Genomic DNA, 19,310 nt, shown 5'->3' with positions numbered 1-19,310 from the left:
CGTCCAACTCAAAAAGGACAGAGAAGCATTTTTACCGTTGATGAAAAAATAGTTTTCTTCATTTAAAATGAAACACAGTGGGAGACGACTTAAAAGATTAAATGTTTATCGCCTTGAGAATAGATAATGCAAGCAACCGTTTCCAATCTACCTTATCGACCAACAACAATTTATTTCAAAGAAATTCGCGACCCATCTATAATTAGTCGTCTCACTGAAAAGGGGCAGACCACAAAGAAAGAGAAACTATGAATATAAATACTGGTACCCTGGCAACCAGGAATCACTCACTCTTTGACACTTCGTCTGACATAAACTTGAACATCCACATTGGAGTTCAAGGCACCCAAACTTCAAGAGACCTCCAATTTGGAACACAACTGAGAGAAGGCTGATCCTACATCGGACCAGCAAATGATTGCAGAAACCGCCTTTCTCCCTTCTCATCTACTGGTGCAGCTCGACGTCCGAAATCCAAATCGACCCACTTCGGAGACGCTTACAGCCCATGGATAGCCCGTCTCAACTGTTGCCCAACAGACTATCAATCATTGTCTTGTACGAAATAAACACTCCCAGACTCTATAACCCGAACAACTGTTTGTATTCAATTGATATCCATATTAATGTTACACAATAGACAACTCAGCAGCACCGGTGTACTTAAAAATAAAGTCAAGGATGGTCAACTACAGAAGATACAATGACTCCTTGCTCCATGTGGATTCCAATAAGAAGTACCCATTCTTAGTGGAATTGAGGATAAGTGTTACTTTCTATGTACCTATGATCCAAAAACTATACTTTATATTAAATATCAATAGTTTATATGCATAAAAAGTTGTAATGAGTTAACAAAAATATTGTGACTTTTAATTTGAAAATTACACATACAGTTTCATTTGAGCTAATGTTTTAGTTTAATTTAATCATAAAAAAAAAGTTTTTATTCTACGCTTTCTAGAAATATTTAATTTTGTTGAAAAGAATTACTACAAAATAACAACTTAAACTAGAATACTATACAAGATTCTCATTTCATGAATCTTGATATAAGAATAATCTTTTTAAATTAACAAATGCAGAGCATAAAGATGTATTCGAACAATCCCTCAAAACACAACATGTATTTATTGGGAGATAACTAATAAAATGACACATAGAATAAAGCAATATGAAACCAAAACATATACATATATATATATTCAAAAAACATCATGATAGCTTATTAAACATAAAATTTGCTTATCATATCAAATTTAACATTTTCCTCATAGTGATATTGATACTATAAAATGTACACACGCAGAACAGCATTTTATTACAAAGCATAATAAAAATTCAATTAGTGCAATTTTTTATGTTTATATGTATTGTGCACAATAACATTGCTTCACATTCTATCTAACTAACTTTAAAAATCAATATTTCCATACAAAGTAGACGTTTTCTATGAAATCCAATTATCTGCACAATATTAAATACTGCAACATAAAGTAAATTAAATTAGAATATGTCTATGTAAGCATTATATATATTTATAAGACGAGATCGAAACACAGATAAATTGATCATTAAAATTCACTAAATGTATATGCGTCAAATGCTTTAAACAATGGGTAACATTGTTTGCAAATCAAGCATGTAAAAAAGAAACCTTACACCCAAAGTGGCTGCAATATAATAATATAAATAAAACATAAGTGAAATAATAGGAATCCGTTAACAGTATGATCAATTATATACATATATTCAAGGATATTAATGATCGGAAGAAATGATATACTTTAGAGGTAATATTCTCTAGTTTGACAATTTCTAAGCTCTGTACCGTTCGGAAGAAGACCATATATTAACTGTCATCCTTTGTATTATTAATAACAGCAAAAAATGTAGTTTATAGAGACAAATTATACAGTGCTGAGTATCTTTCTAATACATTTATGTGAAAGGGTTGTTCTACAATTCCTCCAAATTAATAACAATTATATTTTTGGTTACATGTAACGGCAATTATTGCACCTTCACTATGGTTGTTTATAGGTATATTTTTGGTTTTACATCATGATAATTAGCTAATTGTGTCCTTTATGCAGCTTTATATGCAAAAAAAATTTCAGGTCTAGTATCATTTTTTTGGATATTTTGATTCTTAATCTTAACTTGACAATTGATTAGAATCTATGAGTCTTGGATTCCATCGCTTTAATCATAATATTGAATATGCAGGTTCAATGATATAAGACGTTATGATATCTAATTATACTGAATCTGAGTGACGGCTCCTAGTGCACTGGACTGAGATGTTATAAATAGAATGAATCAATGCTTTCAACAATTCACAGAGACACATTTGTAACAATATGTGAAAAACGATGAATTTGTGCGTTAAATTTATCTGATGCGTCACATGGATTCTTGGGCTAGAAATATATTGCACAGAGCTGAATGTCAATATGTGTCAGTTGGATAGAAACCAGAAGGGGGTCGCCCGCGATGCTTCGCATGTGGATATTATCGCCCTAGAGGTTAGACTAAGGTCCAGTGGGGGCGCAGGGGACGCATTATGCGACGTTACGAACGGGACAATTGTCAGCTGCAAATAGTGCAAGAGTGGGCGGGGTATTATGGTGACCGTTGAGTAAACTGACCTGGTCTGCGCGTGACAGGCGAAGCTTCGAGGTGTCGGCGATGATGGGCGCGGGGGCGCAGCTTCAAGCAGTACGCCGGTAGAAAACAAACCCGAAGGCGGCGCCGACAACCATCACGCAGAATAGGCAACCTGAGCGCCGCTGACAGCCGTACGTCTTAATTCAATTTAGAGGTCGCAACGCGACGATTCGCGACCAGCTTTACCGTTAATGTGTGACGGTTGGTATTCGTAATAAATAATTCAAGTTAATTAATAAAAGCGTTATATAAAATATTTTGTTTATATTCAAATTTATATTAAATCATTTTATTTATAAATTAAATAGCACAAGTATTTATTATATTTTTTTTCAAGTATTTAATTATTTATTATTAAATGGGTTATTTTTTTATTTATTAGGTTTTTCCAATGCGTCTTTGTGCCCTTTTTACAAAATAATTTTATTCACCATTCCATACATATACTTGACCGCCTTTGAGCATATGCAACCGATTCACTAGCATTAATATTATTTTTGTCATTAAATGTGAAATCACATATTTCTGTTTTTGCTGTCTTAGACTTGGTGTATATTTGTAAATTTCATATACCTATTTGTTTTCGAGCATAGTGACGCATTGGGATAACCTGTTAGATCAAGATGGTCTTAATTTAATTTAAATAAATAAATTTAAAAAAAGGCCTCGCGCTGCACTAAAACTCCATCGTCAATTTTGCGGGGTCCTTGAAACCCTTTATGTAAAAAAACATGGGCCAGAACAACTTAAATGTGTCATTTCTATTAATCATTCCTTAACGTTTGCTTCGTTGTAATAAATAAAAAAAATACACAAAAAAGCTATAGGCCATTAAGACACACGTGTTTGATCTTGCGTTTTCTTCTGACAGTCCAAATTTCAAAAATAATAAGTGTTTCAAATTTCCACATACGTTGATTGTTAGCAGTGATTCGAAAAATATTTATGTCGAGCTCCTTTTTAAAGTTAGCAATATTTTTTCCGAGGAATAAAGTTAATAAGATTCAAAAATGTAAAGATTTCTTAGTTGCTTTATAAAATATACAGTTCTAAAATACATGTATTACTTTGCTATTGAAAATTACAAATGAATATTTTGCATTTTGTGTAGTCCAATTACTTTCATGATGTACATACATATATGCAATTAATTGATTTGTGATTTTGCAAAATCAAAATGGCAAACTCCATATATTGAAATTATTTGGAATTACGATACTATATTATTGTTTTAAGGTGTTGAACTTTGTGTGTTCATATCAAGTCATGGTCCACCACTTTAAGGTGTTTGACTCTGAGGGGTGTGACTTCGCAGCCAGAAAAACGCAGTTGGAAACTGGCAATAATTTATTATATTATATTATATATATATTGCGACAAACTATGGAAGGTGAGTATCATTATTTCCGAGAAGTGGTGGAGAAGCTGGCGGAGGGATGATGTCCAGTGGACTTGTAGTTGTGGCAGCGAAGGTATAGTGAAGGTTAGTTCCTCTCTGCTGCAGCAAATAATACAAATTAATATTTAAAAAAGATTAGTAGTATCTCATATAATTTGTTTTAACTCCGAGCTTTCCGAGAAAAAGATTTCCGAGCATCGATAGACTTGTGACAAAAAGTGCTTCATTTATTAGGCATTAATCAGAGAAAACAATGAATTGTATAAGACGCTAGGATATAAATACGAATACGATCCGTACTCCTTGTAGAGATATTTAAGATTTTTTCTGAATTCTCTCAATACAAGTACAAGCTTCGCTGATATTTTATACAAGGAAGCCATATTTGAGGATGCTACGAATTAGCGTTCAGTACAGAACGCGAATCTCTATAAAAAGTGACACGCGCTCCTCATAACGAAACCGAGCATCTTTGACGCCTTATCGCAAACTTTGACGATATGGACACTATATCTCCATCTCTGCTCATATGTCACTCCCAAGTCATCGACGGAAGTATTTCTGCTTAAAACACTTCCATCTATATTATACTGGAATTCCGTTGTCACTTGTGCATTAACTGTTTTAAGCAACCGCCTTCGTGTTGCATGCCTTATTCGTATTGGATATTTTTATTCATTTAAAAATATATGAGTATGAACGCTTAAACTTAACAAGATTCTTTAATAATAATTGATAATTAAATGTACCGAGAAATGGTTTTAAAAACTAGTGGAAAAGGTTATCTAAATAAAATATTACATTACATATTTTTTATCTACAATTTTTATAGCAAATGGTTTAATTTTATTGATATTTTTATTAAGAAAAATAATATTTAATGGAAAAAATCATATGAGGTAATAATAAAATATATCACTAAATAATTAAATAATTATAAATTTATTGTAAAGCCAAATATTTTTTTAATTATAATCAAAAGAATATATTTTATTAAATAAAATATTTTTGTTTAAGAATTAATTATTGTTCTATTAAAAATTATTAAGCTATAATTTGATTTACTAACGACATCTATAAGAAATGTTTATTAACATAATAAATTATTTTAAATATTTTTCTAAATCATAAACATAACACTTGTTAAGTTTGTATATGTATGTAATTATTGCAAATAATTTTTTTATAAATATCAACTACAGGGCTCTTCTTTACCGACAATGACTAGGAAATATTTTATTAATTATTTTACTTAATAAATTCAACAATAATTTATGTATTAATTAAATCATTATTAATTAATAATATTAATTAAATAAATGCTTATCTCCACACCATCCAATGACAGCATAGAGGCGATGACTTTGGATAAGACTTGTTACAATACGTCAAGTACGACGACCTACAAGTTAATTTTTGATTAACCTTAAATAATAATAAAAACATTATAAAATATCTTTATCTTTTCAATGTCACTTTTAAAGAATTAATTTATATATTTATATTAATCCTTTCATAATAAACCTATTTTTGAAATGTATAATATTAAACGTTTCATTACCATAAAAATAACCGAACGCAATTCAAAACTTACGGTTTATAATAAACCTGTAAGGAAACCGGGTTACCCACAGCAAGGTATCGATGCAACGAAATGCATTCTAAATATGCGAAACAGTTTTAATACGCCTGTCTGATGGTAGTGCAAGATTATTACCGGTATTATGGATGAATCACAAAGAACTTTTCTCGTTACTTACAATATCACTAGACCTTAATTTACCTTTACAATACGGTTTAATTGTGCGAGTGTAACGTTTATTGTTCAATTGATTTAAGTAGCGCGTGTGTCGAGAATGATAAACTACGGTTTTTTATTAATTTTTAATTTATTTATTAAAAACCGTAAGATATACACACATACATTTGTAACATTATTATTTTATTACGTGTAAACATTGAGTACATTTAAAACACACAGATTATAACATAGCATACAAGAAAAGTATTAGTCACTTTCATAATAAATATTTTTTTTTCAATTTAAAGATGGTATGATTAATGCATTTAATTAAATCGTATGTTAAATTAACTTAACTTATAACGTAGTTAATATTTATCATAGCTTTAATATCCAGAGGTTATTGCGATCGATTGTTATTTAATTGTAATTGTTATAACATTATCAACGCTACTCAATTTTATTGCGTTTTATGAAGCATTTCAATTTAATAACCACCTTACATTCTGCAATTTTTGCTTAAAATAATTTATAATAACCATGAAGAAATATAGTTGCATCCATTTTATTGGTTTGCAAAATTTAATTGTTTTTGTATGAATTAAGATTTGATATGAAAGTACTGGAGTAAATAGAAACGAAGCTCCATATAATAAAATCAATGAAAATTTAGCTTTTATTAGTTTATTTACATATAATAAAAAATAATAAGAAATACTTTTTAAAATAAGAACTACAAACATTTTTTTCAAATATATCATATTTCAGAATCATGAAATTCTGGTTATTGAGTAAAAGATAAAACGTTTATAATATCGTACCTGTGGGATCTTATTCTTGAAACTCACATAATTACTTTGACCAAAAGTGACTACTTATTAACAAAGGTAAACTAGACAATTATGCGATCGCACATAAAAGCTCTCGTTACGACTAGAACTAGAGGGTTCCCCCATAAATAACACTCAAGGATTCTCTTGCATTGAATGAATATTTATTTGTTACAAAACGGTCACGGGAAACAATAGATCACCGGAAGATGAATAGCACCGTAAAGCCACAATTAAAAGCCCCAGCTGAAGTGAGATCTATTGGTTATAAATTATATTACACATAATAATTTATAATTAATTATTTATATATGTCATAGATTCCCAGACTTTGTCTAGTGATCAATATTTACTTGTATGTATTCATTATATCTGATTGATACAGATTTACCCCGTTGTAACGCATTGTGCTTACGCCTATCAGTTTAAAACGGAAGATTTAATAATAATAAATAAATAAATACCAATCTTCAGTAATTTGATACCTATTAGGGAGTAGCATAAAAAAATCAAGGATTAAGCTGAATAAAAATACCAGTTTCAGAAAACAAGAAAAGCTCTTGCTTCAATCACTGCAGTTATTATGCTGAATTTCCCAAAATGATGTATATTGTTATTTTTTTCCATCTCTCGTCTCTACAATAAGCAATTAATAATAAAATGGATTTTCTCTTAATATACTCTCAGTAACAATCCAAATGATTGACTTTGGTGTAGAATTAAGACATGAAATATCATCTTTAGTGTATTAGTATCTTGTCCTTTAAAGGAAGATCGTCTTATTGCAGTTGAAGGACCAGCGAAACACTTTTAAATAATGTAATCTGTATTTATAAAGGTTTTAATCACACATAGTCTTATCCCGCATCTGAGCTTCTCTGACGCGAATAATTTAAAAAAGAGCAGAAAACTCCCACTCGGGTTTGTGCTAGCATTTTGGCTATAACACAAGTTTTTCTGAGCGTAGAACAAAAAAATATTGAAACGAATAAAACAGGGCGTTATCATTATATAAAATTAGCACTTCGCTTTCGCATACACCTGACATACACAAATTAATGTATTTCTAGGTATAATTGATAAAAAAAACTAGTCTATGGCAAAGACTTACAGGAATAGAACTGTGAGCTACACGTATTTTATTGTATCGAGATTGAAACGCAGCTCCATTACAACTAGGTCGATCTTCTCGTCGACCGACTTCATTCAGCTGGCCATTTTTGAGCTGAGGACGTACTGATACATTGACGCCAATGGAAAATCCTAGCTTTGAGACCGATGTTACTTTCGGCCCGACTAACTAAAGACACTGCATCTCCCTGATGTTGACAGGAAGCTATTGCGAGAAGGAACAATCAGCTACAGCCGATTGTACGATTGGCCATTAATATTACATACACTCCCATCATGCATCTTCTTTGTTGCTCGAATTATTTCTAATATATATCTTTTACACAATCATTAGATATGGATGGATCAGTAAATCGCTCAACAATCACCGCAATTATTGTGCCATATTCTGCATAGCAAACAGCAAAAACCGATAAACCACTGAAACTCAAGTGATCAAAGCTTGTCAACATTCTCGGTGATCCTAAACAAAGAAAAAGGGCCGGTCGACCGGATCGGTCCGGGATCAGGCCGCAGCCCGTCATTGAGAACCACTGAACCAGAGTATCGGTGTCGTCCGGTCGACCGATCGTGGCTCGTGCAACCAACGGCTAAATAATAAAAAGGCCAACCACAAAACAAGGAGAGAACCACCAGAAGAGAAGACAACTACACTATTGCTTTACACGGTTTTGGTTTTAACCATTCCGCTATTCCGGCTTACGGTAAACCCATTTTTATGCATCATAGCGTCACACGTGTATATACCGAGTCGACAATATGCATAAATTCGTTGTTGTTATTATTATGCATGCGGGTGTATTGTATCCGTAATAAAAAATAATACACGAGCACTAAAAAGCCTATGAGCAATACGATCGATTGATTATATTATTCAAAATGAACGAAAAGTTACGCGATCGGTCATTGAACGGTCGTTAACTGGCATTTGATCGGTAAATTTGAAAATCAGTTATAGTTTACCAAATTTAACGATTTATCAAATGAAAATGAAAATTTTGGTTTTTCATTCATGATACATACTTGTTTAAATAATGAAATTATATTATTTAATATTAATAATATATATGAACACACGCTCTGATTTTATAAAATACAACATTATTGTACTCAAGCGCCATAATTATGACGCTTGATTAGAATTGATTGAACGAATCTGTAAACACTGTTTTGATACAATAAAACAGTTTTATAGTTATTATAAATTATTTTCACATGAGTAAAATATCAATAGAAAAGTGATTAATCCTCATTAGTTCTTTAGTAGCAAGCTTTAAGTAACTAATACACTCCATTTGAAATAATCATCTCAATGTAATAAGTGATTGACCAGAATATTAATGAACGTGAACATCTAAATTGAACAAATGTTCTTACTTGTAAAATTTGTTTAATAACGATGATTTAGTTGAAAAATGTATTACTATGCAAATAGTAAAGAGAAAAAATATTAATCATACGTTTCTGAGAGGTTTTTTAAAAACCCCATCCTCACGCCGGATGTCAGGGATATGAACGGTTTTGAGCCACACCCCGGAACAATAGATCTTGAGTCGTCGATAAATACCAGATAATTACTTTTTTAATGAAAAAGCCTAATTTTAGTAACACACATGTATGGGGATATATCTAAAACATAATAATATGCTAAAAAATATTTGCCAGTCTAGTCAATATAATACATAAATTTTGTTTAATTGAAAGAATCAGATTTCATTTTTTATATTCATAAAAGGGAAAACGCAAACTTTTCATCTAGAAGAGATTCAGCTGCAACTAATTGCAGCGGAACAGTAAAAGTGTAAAAATAAAGATGAAACTTACTGCGTGACTGCTTTACTGGTCGATTTCAAACACGCACGAGTATTAAACCATTTTGACTGATTTCATACCTCATAATAAGTATAAACATGCAATTTAATAATTTTTCTAATCGAGTGAAACATAGCAATTATATTCAATATATGTAGATTGTAGATCTAGATCTCAACCCATAGGTCACAAAAGCAGACTAATAGACATCAGCTCTATGTAGATCGCAAATCTGGACTAAACACAGTCTGTACTTGTAATGGATATGAATTATGGACGCGACCACAATGCTGTCCGTTTACTCACTTGTATCTACGACAGGTTGTACGGTTTTATTGTTCGGTCCAATTAGCGCTTGTAATCGAAATGCGCCGAATTCAGAGATAATGCCTTAGTTAGAGAAAACTTAAGAAAATAAATGCGGCCAGATCTTTAACGGTGTTTGCCAATCGAACATTCGGTAATTTCGTGTCGTAAACCGATGACTCGTAACGCAAACATAACGGCCGTTAATGTCAAATCCGTTGTTGTGGTTTCGATTGAAAGAATTGTGAAAAAATGAGGATTAACGACGTTAAAGGCATCGGACATGACCGGTCATAGGTTAGCGGTAGACAGTCAATTAATTATTATACTTCAAAGATAGTATTATAGAATAAATAGAATTTACTTCAAATGAAGTCAATAAAACTCCGTTATGTGATTAAGTAATATAATATCATAGGATGATTTACTAATGATAAAAGTCGAATAAACACAAAAATACATTTACTACTAATACTGAGTTACGTAGTCATATATAATATATAAGAACTGGTTGATCTTTTGGGACAGCCGGACTAACGGTCATAGTGTAAAATAGTTACTTTCTCGAGCTTGTAATGCCTTCACCACACTCTCTGGAAGTTGGCCAAGGTTGGCCAAGGACGGAAAATATAGTGGGTTACTTCGGTCGAGTTCGGTTCTGTCCGCTCTAAAATATCTCTGAAGTTGTCCGAGGTTACCGAGAACGGGAGGTAAAGTGGGGGTAATTCAGTCGACTTGACCAACTTCGAGCGCTTCCGAACATTGTCGTCAAAAGGACCGGAGTCAAAGGGTCCGAAGTCGGAGCTGCTCTTTCGAACGCAAGCGGTAAGATACTTCTCCTTTCGCTCTCTCGCGTGTAAAGTGACGAGAGTGAGAGAGGTAATGATATGGTGTTTCGCAAACTGAGATAGAACGAGTAACTCGCTTCAATTTCAGTATGCGCGTAGGCGTCCTATGGTTAACACGCATGTCGAGCGCTGCATCGTGGTTACGTGGTCAAGTTATAAAACCACTTGCTTATCGGGGAATTTAACACTCTTATTGACATCTTTGAATATTTTAGGGCACCAAAAGGGATTAATTATATTTTTGATAGTATATTCTTCTAACAGATATCGTTATTATATTTTTTTTCATATAAAATTAAATAATTAGTGGTACTTGATTTTGTTAAGAAAAATCGTTTCGAATATCCTTATGTATTTTCCTAGATCGGTTTATACAAATGTCACACATTGTATTTGGGAGTAATTTTAATAATATGACAATTTTAAAATTGCGATTATTTGGCACATTTTTCGATCGCGCGTAAATATTCCGGCTGTACGTGACAGAAACCGCCATCCATACGTCATTCACGGCCGCCGTCTGGACGGCATATGAAATTTGCGACAGTCTGGTCGCTTACTTGAAGTCGTAAGTCTCGGCCGACTTCAGTTGTATCTTCGGTTCGGACAAATTCCAGAAAGTGTAGTGCAGGCACAAAGGTTGTCTTAGTGGATAAGACGTAGCTCCGCTTGGTGCTAGTCCAGTAGAGATCTTGTATATTCCAAGTCAAAGGCGAAGTGGTAGTAGTAGGCTACTCGCTTCAAGCAGAGCTACCGAGTATAGACCGAAACAACACGTAATACCTAATTACTTCCGTCATAACTTCCCACAGAACTTGATCACAAAACGATAAAGAAAGAGCCAGCAAAATACCGTATTAGAATACGAACTGAAGCACTTACTTTTGCTACTTTAAGTAGCGAAAGTTTTTATTTAAGTATCATATTTTCAATATTAATAAGATACACTTCAGAATACATACAACCATACAGTAACTATAATTATAGATTTTCATTAAGAACTAAAAAATATAAGATAAATTGAAATGGTTTATGAACGCAAATAAACTAAGTAGCGTTATTATTTTTGTAAATTTACATAAAGATTCTCATTGCGCAATCAATTATATTACTTTTTTAGAGAAAATATATATTTATTAGTGAAATGACCGAGAAAAATTCTAAACGCGAGCAAATAAACATAAAGATATACACAAAATCGTTGAATAGAAAAATATTTCAATTTTTTTTAAATAATTTTTTTTTTTCCATCCTGAATTATCTTAACGAAAAATCACGAAAAAATTCTTTGTATAACTATATACTAACTTGTGTACCTATATGTATATTAAATTTATATTATTATGTATTTGTTTACTAAAATTGAATAATTTCCTTCACATTAATATTTGTATATAAAATTTACTTAAAAAAAAACTATTATTTTTATGGTATTATCTGTCACTACCATGTAAATACATAAAATACCTAAGAATAATTTTAATCACAATTAACTAACATGGCAGACAATGATAAATTCATTTAAAGCTTACTTTAGAGTTCATGATAATAATTATGATTTTAAAAGTATGAATAAAGAATTTTTTTTCGTAGAATAAAAACCGTTTATAAATAACTCATATTATTTTTTCCATTATTGTTTTTAAAAATCAAAATTTTATACATTAATTTGATAAAAAAAATATGTAATCATTACACAAGACAAATAAAATTGGAGTAAGAAATTAATTATATTGCAAATATAATACAACGCAATTTTGAAGAAAATGTTTATGGATTAAATTTATAAATACTACATTCAATTTTGTACTTTAAATGAATCATGCGAATAAATTGCGTCCAATTTACTTTGCAGCTCTTCTTTGTGATAACTTTTCTGAAGAGACCTCTAATGAAGCAAATTCGAGTGGCTTTATATATATTTCTCTATTCGTATTTGTAGTACGTGTGAACCATATTTAACCACATTGAAACCATTAAGTAATAAATCTAACATCAGTTTATATATGTAACTATCTACTTCTAGTTATTAGTTTTTGATACCAAAAATAATAAAAGCTAGATTTTAGTTTATAATTACCAACATAAATAAGATAATTTAATCGTAATAACCAGTAAACTTTTTTAAATTTGTAATCCCAACAAAATAATATATTATATACCTAATCGCATCCCACAATACAGATATACCTTTTTGGGGTTTAGGGTCCTAGAGGTGTGACTTCGCAGCCAGAAATAGACTAGTAATAATGTATTTAGTATTACATATATCGAAACAAACTATTGTAGAAGTGTATGCGTTTTTCTCCGAGCACTAGTGAAGAAGCTGGCGGATAAATTATGTCCTTGGGGTGGTCCTCTGAGAGCTGTTGTTGCTCGTCGCCGTTTGTCGTATATCAGCTGAATGTTTTCCTGTGTGTGTCGTGATCGATCGTCTGCGATGTCTGAAGTCTGTCCGATTGTCTCCCTGTCAGCCCTTTTGTATCGTAGGTTGTGGAGGTCTCCAGCGAATCAAAACCAGAGAGAGATCATTCAACCAATTGTTGCGCTAGTATATTCTTTAAAGAGTGAAATTTGCTAGATTCGAAGGTCAAATAATGCAAAGGGTTGAATATTAACGGTCTTTTTCTATCGCCCGATGCTGTATTATTTGCCTAAAAAAGTATAGATTCTCTATATTTCTAGGATGATAACAACGTGTGTCGACACATTCTTTATGTATTCCTTTATGTCCAAATGATCGTTTTTTCCTCTAGATATTAAGAGGGTTTACCGTGGTGGTCCGTTCAGTATCAGTCTATTGTGTTGTCGTTCTTGCGGGTTACCCTTTGTTTATATTATACAATTATTAAGGATCCTATTATTTAAACTCGCGTTAAAAAACTTTGACCAAAAAATAATCATTCATCAATTAGGATAAATTAGACAATGTTGAACCACACAAAAGCCTTCGTTTTTGGGAGATCTTATTATTGAAACTGTGACCAAAAATGAAAAGACTAGAAAAAAGGGGTTTCTCATAAATAGCACGCAAGGATCTTTGCTACGAAATGGTCACAGGAATGAATATATCACCGAAAGACAAAGAGCACAATAAGGCTACAACATTCCCGTTGCACAATTCGGCCTCGAAGATATCCATCAAATAAATGTTACTTTCTAAAGGCGTGTTCATATTTCGTTTCTCTAAGAAGCGAGTGCAACGATTGGCTGGATTATCGCTGCATGATTGTGATTGGTCAGCAAGCTGGTCTCCAAAGAGGATCTGGCAGACACTCTAAGAGACTAGCGGATTCGGCCCGCCTGCGGACAACATACCGTCATGGACGTTCACATCCTGAGAGGGACTCCACCATACGAGCACCGCAGCAGAGAGGGATCAATCTGTCATTGTCGCTGCCACACCAAACAGAACTCTAAGGATCCTCCACGGACACCGTCCTGCGTCAGATTCTCCGCCACTATCGGAGAAAAACATCTCGCTCATTATAGTCTGTCACAATATGAAATATAAGCTAATAAAATTCTCACTAGTTTCCATCTGCGTCTTACTGGCTGCGAAGTCACGCCCCAAAGGATTAGAATTCCGAAAATACATTATTTTAATTATCGTTTGGTTATCGTATTTACTGCGTGAGTATTATAAGCCCCCTCCCCTCCCCCACTTATTATGAAAAATGTACTTTCGAGTTTTGACTTTGCAGCCAAAATAGATGGTAACAGTTTATTCATAAATTGTAAAAATTACCAAAGAAAAATAGTGTCAAGATGTTAATATTCAAGTGATATATTTTGAATGATCCGCTTTGGTTTCTCATGTTTGTTGTAATTTATTCTCGGTCTCGGTCTGGTTGTTTGCCGTCTTGAATCGTGTGATCATCTGTTCTCGATGCGTGTAATTGTTTCTGACCCTCTCATTTTGCCACATCTGCAAATATGGCAAAATGTCAAATATTTTATAATCTTGAAAATGAGTCTGTAAACGGAAAAAGCATATCAATGACTTCAAGAGCAAAACACATATTTATATGGTTCTTTTCACAGACAACACTTTCACTTATTTTTAAGAAGATAAAATATAGTTATTTTTAGATACTGCACTATTGCTTTCGGTGACAATGGATACAATTTTCTTGAGATGATTTTTATGATTACTTGCACACGGTTCATAATGGTGAGAGCAAAGTGGCATTATTAAGTAATTTTCACTTAAAAGTGGAGATAGTCAATTTACACTTGAGGCCATCGATATTATAAAAAAATAACGATTTTTTAAAAATTGTTAATCTTTGTACATATTTAAAACGTGCGAAACCTAACAATGGTAAGTACATTCGTTACCCTCATGTAACGCATTCCTATAACATCTTTCTTGTGAAAAATTCAATGAAAATCTATAATTCCACACTGTTTATGAGCGCATAATGAGCGTCGCACCTGTGTAAACACAATAAATTTAAATAATTAAACGAAGACTTTTCGCATCGTTAAAACTGTCGAAATTAAAGCTTTTTGTGGGTCACACGATGTAAAAAAGAAGATGATTTCGAAAACTCGGCTGCAATGCCGTTACATTGTCATCGAAAAATGTTTTTATTTTTCAAGAATTGAGGCATGGTATACTATGATTATTCATGGAAATAAATTAGATTACAGACAGGTAAAATTAATAATATAAATGCCAATGGCCAAAGCCAACAATCAAGCGATTCAATAGGGAAATATTTTTTAACTTTCTCACTATAGCACTGCTACAAATTACTATCAAAAAATCAATATAGTATGTATGGTGGTCGAGTTATAGTAAAAGTAAAATTCTAAAGCTTTATATATTGTATATTATAAATACATTGGTGTTAAATGTTACAGTAGTATTACATATTTAATTTCTAAAGATAAAGAATCTATTATCAACGTTCTGTTAATTATACATTAAAGTCATTTACTTAGACTGTTGCTTAACGCTTCAATGAGGAATATTTATTTTAAATACACAAAAAATGGATTACTGTACATCTTTTCAATATATTACATTATTCATACCTATAATTTGTACGTAGGCGGGAGGCGAACTTTTCTAAAATTATTTCGAAGCATCGAACTGATTTATAGCAGTTCCCGTTTTCGTTCCAGTTCATATCAAAATAATGGTTCATTTTCGCTCCGGTGATGCTATTCTCCGATTAATGAATAGGTACGAAGAAGACGTCTAAATCGCAATTACATATCACTCCGTAAACTATAGACAATGTAATTATATGTATATATTATAGTATGCTTAACAAAAAAAACATATTAATAGAATGCGTGTGGCATCGTTTTCAACCTTAAGAGTATCAACATACTTTGTTACAATTGAGTGTAATACAATTTTTCTTAAGAAATCCGTGATATAACACAATTCGTCTATTATTCACGGTGCCCAAAAAACTATCATGATTGCCCTGAACCCAAAAATCGGATTGAGGATAATCGTGGTTATGGGAAATTTCATGGTACAGAAATCGACTGTCCGTCGTGAGAAAAATACTGAATTCCTCACGCAATCCGATCAATCAGGTTCATGTTTTCTATAAAAGGAAATAGTTCAAGATATAATACGCGTGGTAAAATCTGGATAAACTTTTATTCATCGTGAATTAAAATAATATTTTTTTAAATCGACAGTCTTAGAATCTGTGGTCGGTGCTCATTTCCTGATTCCCCAGAAGCAGGTATCAATTAGATATTGATTAAAGCAATGACACTATACTACACTACATATTATACATACTAGATCGGAGTGAACACGCGACAACTCTTATTGAATTAGGGCTGCCACAAAAATACAATTTTAATATTTTTTAATAATAATAAAAAAGCTAAAAAGCGTACAATCAAAATAAAACGTGAATTATAAAACAAACATAATTATTATACTTAAACGCCAGCGACTCACCAGTGCTTCATTTGTCGACTATTTTTTTTTACAAATTAACAATTGAACGAATTATTTACAAATTATATTTTTTTTAATTATTAAAGATTAAATCAAAGTAAATCAAATATTTTATATTTATTTTTAAAAATATATACTGACCCCTGAAAATAAATAACAGGTGACTCACTAAAAAGTCGCTGGTGTTTAAAGGGTTAAATACAATAAAATTTGTTATCATCTTTGGTATTAAATTTAATTTTTAAATTATTTCAGGTTAGTGAGATTATGTCACTTAGGGAAACGTGTTACAGATCTATCTAGTTTATATAATATTTTGAATGCACCATTAAAATGTACACACATAAACAAGGATCAGGTGTCAGTGTCGGGTGTCAATGTTGAATGCGGTAGTCAGAATGAATCATATTGGTGTCGTAGAATTAGTAATTTATTTATTTGTTAAAATACGGCCAGTATAATCTAAAACAAAATAAATTAAATGAAATATGAAACATAAAACATAAAATTATGCTTTTTTTAAATATCTTAAAATATTAAAATGATATAAAACAAATTAGAGCAGAGTTTTTGAATATGTAATGCTTAGGTGCCGCTAAAATGTGCAGGCCAGCCGAGAGGGGGGAGGGAGAGGGGGCAAATTCCCGTGGCCCGCTCTTCTGCAGGGGCCCGAAAAATATATTTATAAAAAAAGTAAAAATCGACTTCAAATAATGAATCTGAACTAAACTACAACTATTTGCGATGTATGTACTGATATATTTCATGATTAAGGAACATTGCCTTCAAAAGCACCCACTTTCTAGGCAGTACATTCACAATAAACATTATTACTCAAAGATTTCAACTTTTTTATATGTAGTAATATATTTATTTACATACTTATCCTTATGTATTTACATCCGATGTATAAATGTTACAGTGAATTTTTGGTATAGGTATATTTTCACTAGTAATTTCCAAATACATTTTCACCAATAGATATATATATATATATTTCTACTAGCGAAAATATAATTTAACTGATAGGCGCTAATATGCTGCTCTAAAATGTCTATGAAACTCAATTTGCCAGTTGAGAAACGTTCATTTGCTGTTCAAACCCAAACCTAATTTAAAAAAAGTTCTGAAACTAATAGTAGTTTTAAAACTAACATCAAAAATCCACGTCAAAAGCAATAAAATCGTGTCGGAGCGATCCCAGTTTGAGAGCTTATTTTTTTTTAATATTCGAAACAACCAAAAGTACAGTTTTATTTTTTTATTTGATTCCTAAAGTGTGTTTTTGTAAATATAATTTATATATTTGAGTGGCTTTAGTTTATTTTTCATATATTATATTTGTAGTTACATAAACAGTACAAAGTCCAAAAATCTTTAACATAGTGATTTTTTGTGTTGTAACTTTAAGGTTTGTGTGACTTCGCAGCCAGTAAGACACAGATGAAAACTAATGATAATTGTATTAGATTATATTACATATTACAACAGACCATGAATGGCGGAATGTTTTCTCTGAACAGTGGTGGAGAAACTGGCGCAGGGATGTTGTCCGTGGAAGATCGTTAGAGTTCTGGTTGGTGTGGCAGCGACGGTATTGCGGAGGTTGATCCCTCCTGTTGCGGTGCTCGTATTGTGAGTTTGATCCCTCACTGGTATGAGTATCCATGATAGTATATTGTCTGCTGGTCTCTTCGAGAGTCTGCTAGGTGACTGCCTCTGACTACATTCTCCTCCTTGGAAACAAGCTTTAAATATTAAGGGCTGCAAAGCTTGCCGACGAATCACAAGCCAATAGATGTACTCATTTCTTAGAACAGTGAAATAGGTATACGTCTTCAGAAAGTGACATTTGCTTCAAGGTCGTATACTGCAACGGGAATCTTGTGGATCAGGTGATTTATTATTTCCATTACATTAATAACTAACATACGTTTATAGTTATTATATTTACATTCACTTTCAATCAATTTTCTATTATGCTAATAATAATATTATCAATAGGATTTTCTCGAATAATTAACAAGTAATATCAAGTTAAAATTTTCACTCCGTCATAATTATCGCTATTATTGTTGGCCTGACACGTATTTAAATGCAAAATAACGATATTTTTAGAGCAAATTGTAGCATAAAACGTTACATGTTTACACAAACATTCGTGACTCTCATTTTTCCAACAATATATAAACCGGAGCGCAGCCTCAGTGATTTGATGTGACATTACCTCTGACTTGAAATTTACGTCTCTATTTATATCTTTAAACTACACTACAATACAAGCCTAGACTCTCAATTCTTTAGCAGCCTTTCCACTTCAATCGTCAGATTTAGAACAGCCCAGCCGTCACCTAAGATTCACCAAGAATAAGAGATAGTGCCTAACTATAATTTATTTGCGGCCATTAAATTAACGTTACATATTTTTTTGTGATTGTATCATATATATTTGACACAGTAGTGTTTCAATAATAAAAAAATTAAATAATTATAACAATTTAATAAAACATGTTAATATAATAATATAAAACAAACACTTACGGTCATATTTCAATACTATAAAATATATTGTGACAGCCCTTGAAAAAATTCCCGCAAGAACTATTTCACAGGCTGTTGAAGATGTTGCTGCATG

The 19,310-nt window shown here is 32.0% G+C and overlaps 1 protein-coding gene across 1 annotated transcript in view; it reads right to left on the bottom strand.

Moving 5' to 3' along the window:
* Mrtf (Myocardin-related transcription factor) overlaps positions 1–2,810 on the bottom strand; it is a 96,688-nt gene extending 93,878 nt beyond the window's left edge. Inside the window, exon 1 of the mRNA XM_088205069.1 lies at positions 2,652–2,810. The gene's annotated coding sequence lies outside the window, so the exon portion shown is untranslated. The remainder of the gene's footprint in view (positions 1–2,651) is intronic.
* Positions 2,811–19,310: the final 16,500 nt, after the last annotated feature.

This window comes from Plectrocnemia conspersa, unplaced genomic scaffold, assembly GCF_051122295.1.
Source record: "Plectrocnemia conspersa isolate PC_06_02 unplaced genomic scaffold, ASM5112229v1 ptg000002l, whole genome shotgun sequence".
NCBI classification, from domain to species: domain Eukaryota; kingdom Metazoa; phylum Arthropoda; class Insecta; order Trichoptera; family Polycentropodidae; genus Plectrocnemia; species Plectrocnemia conspersa.
This window is presented reverse-complemented; position numbering and strand designations above follow the sequence as displayed.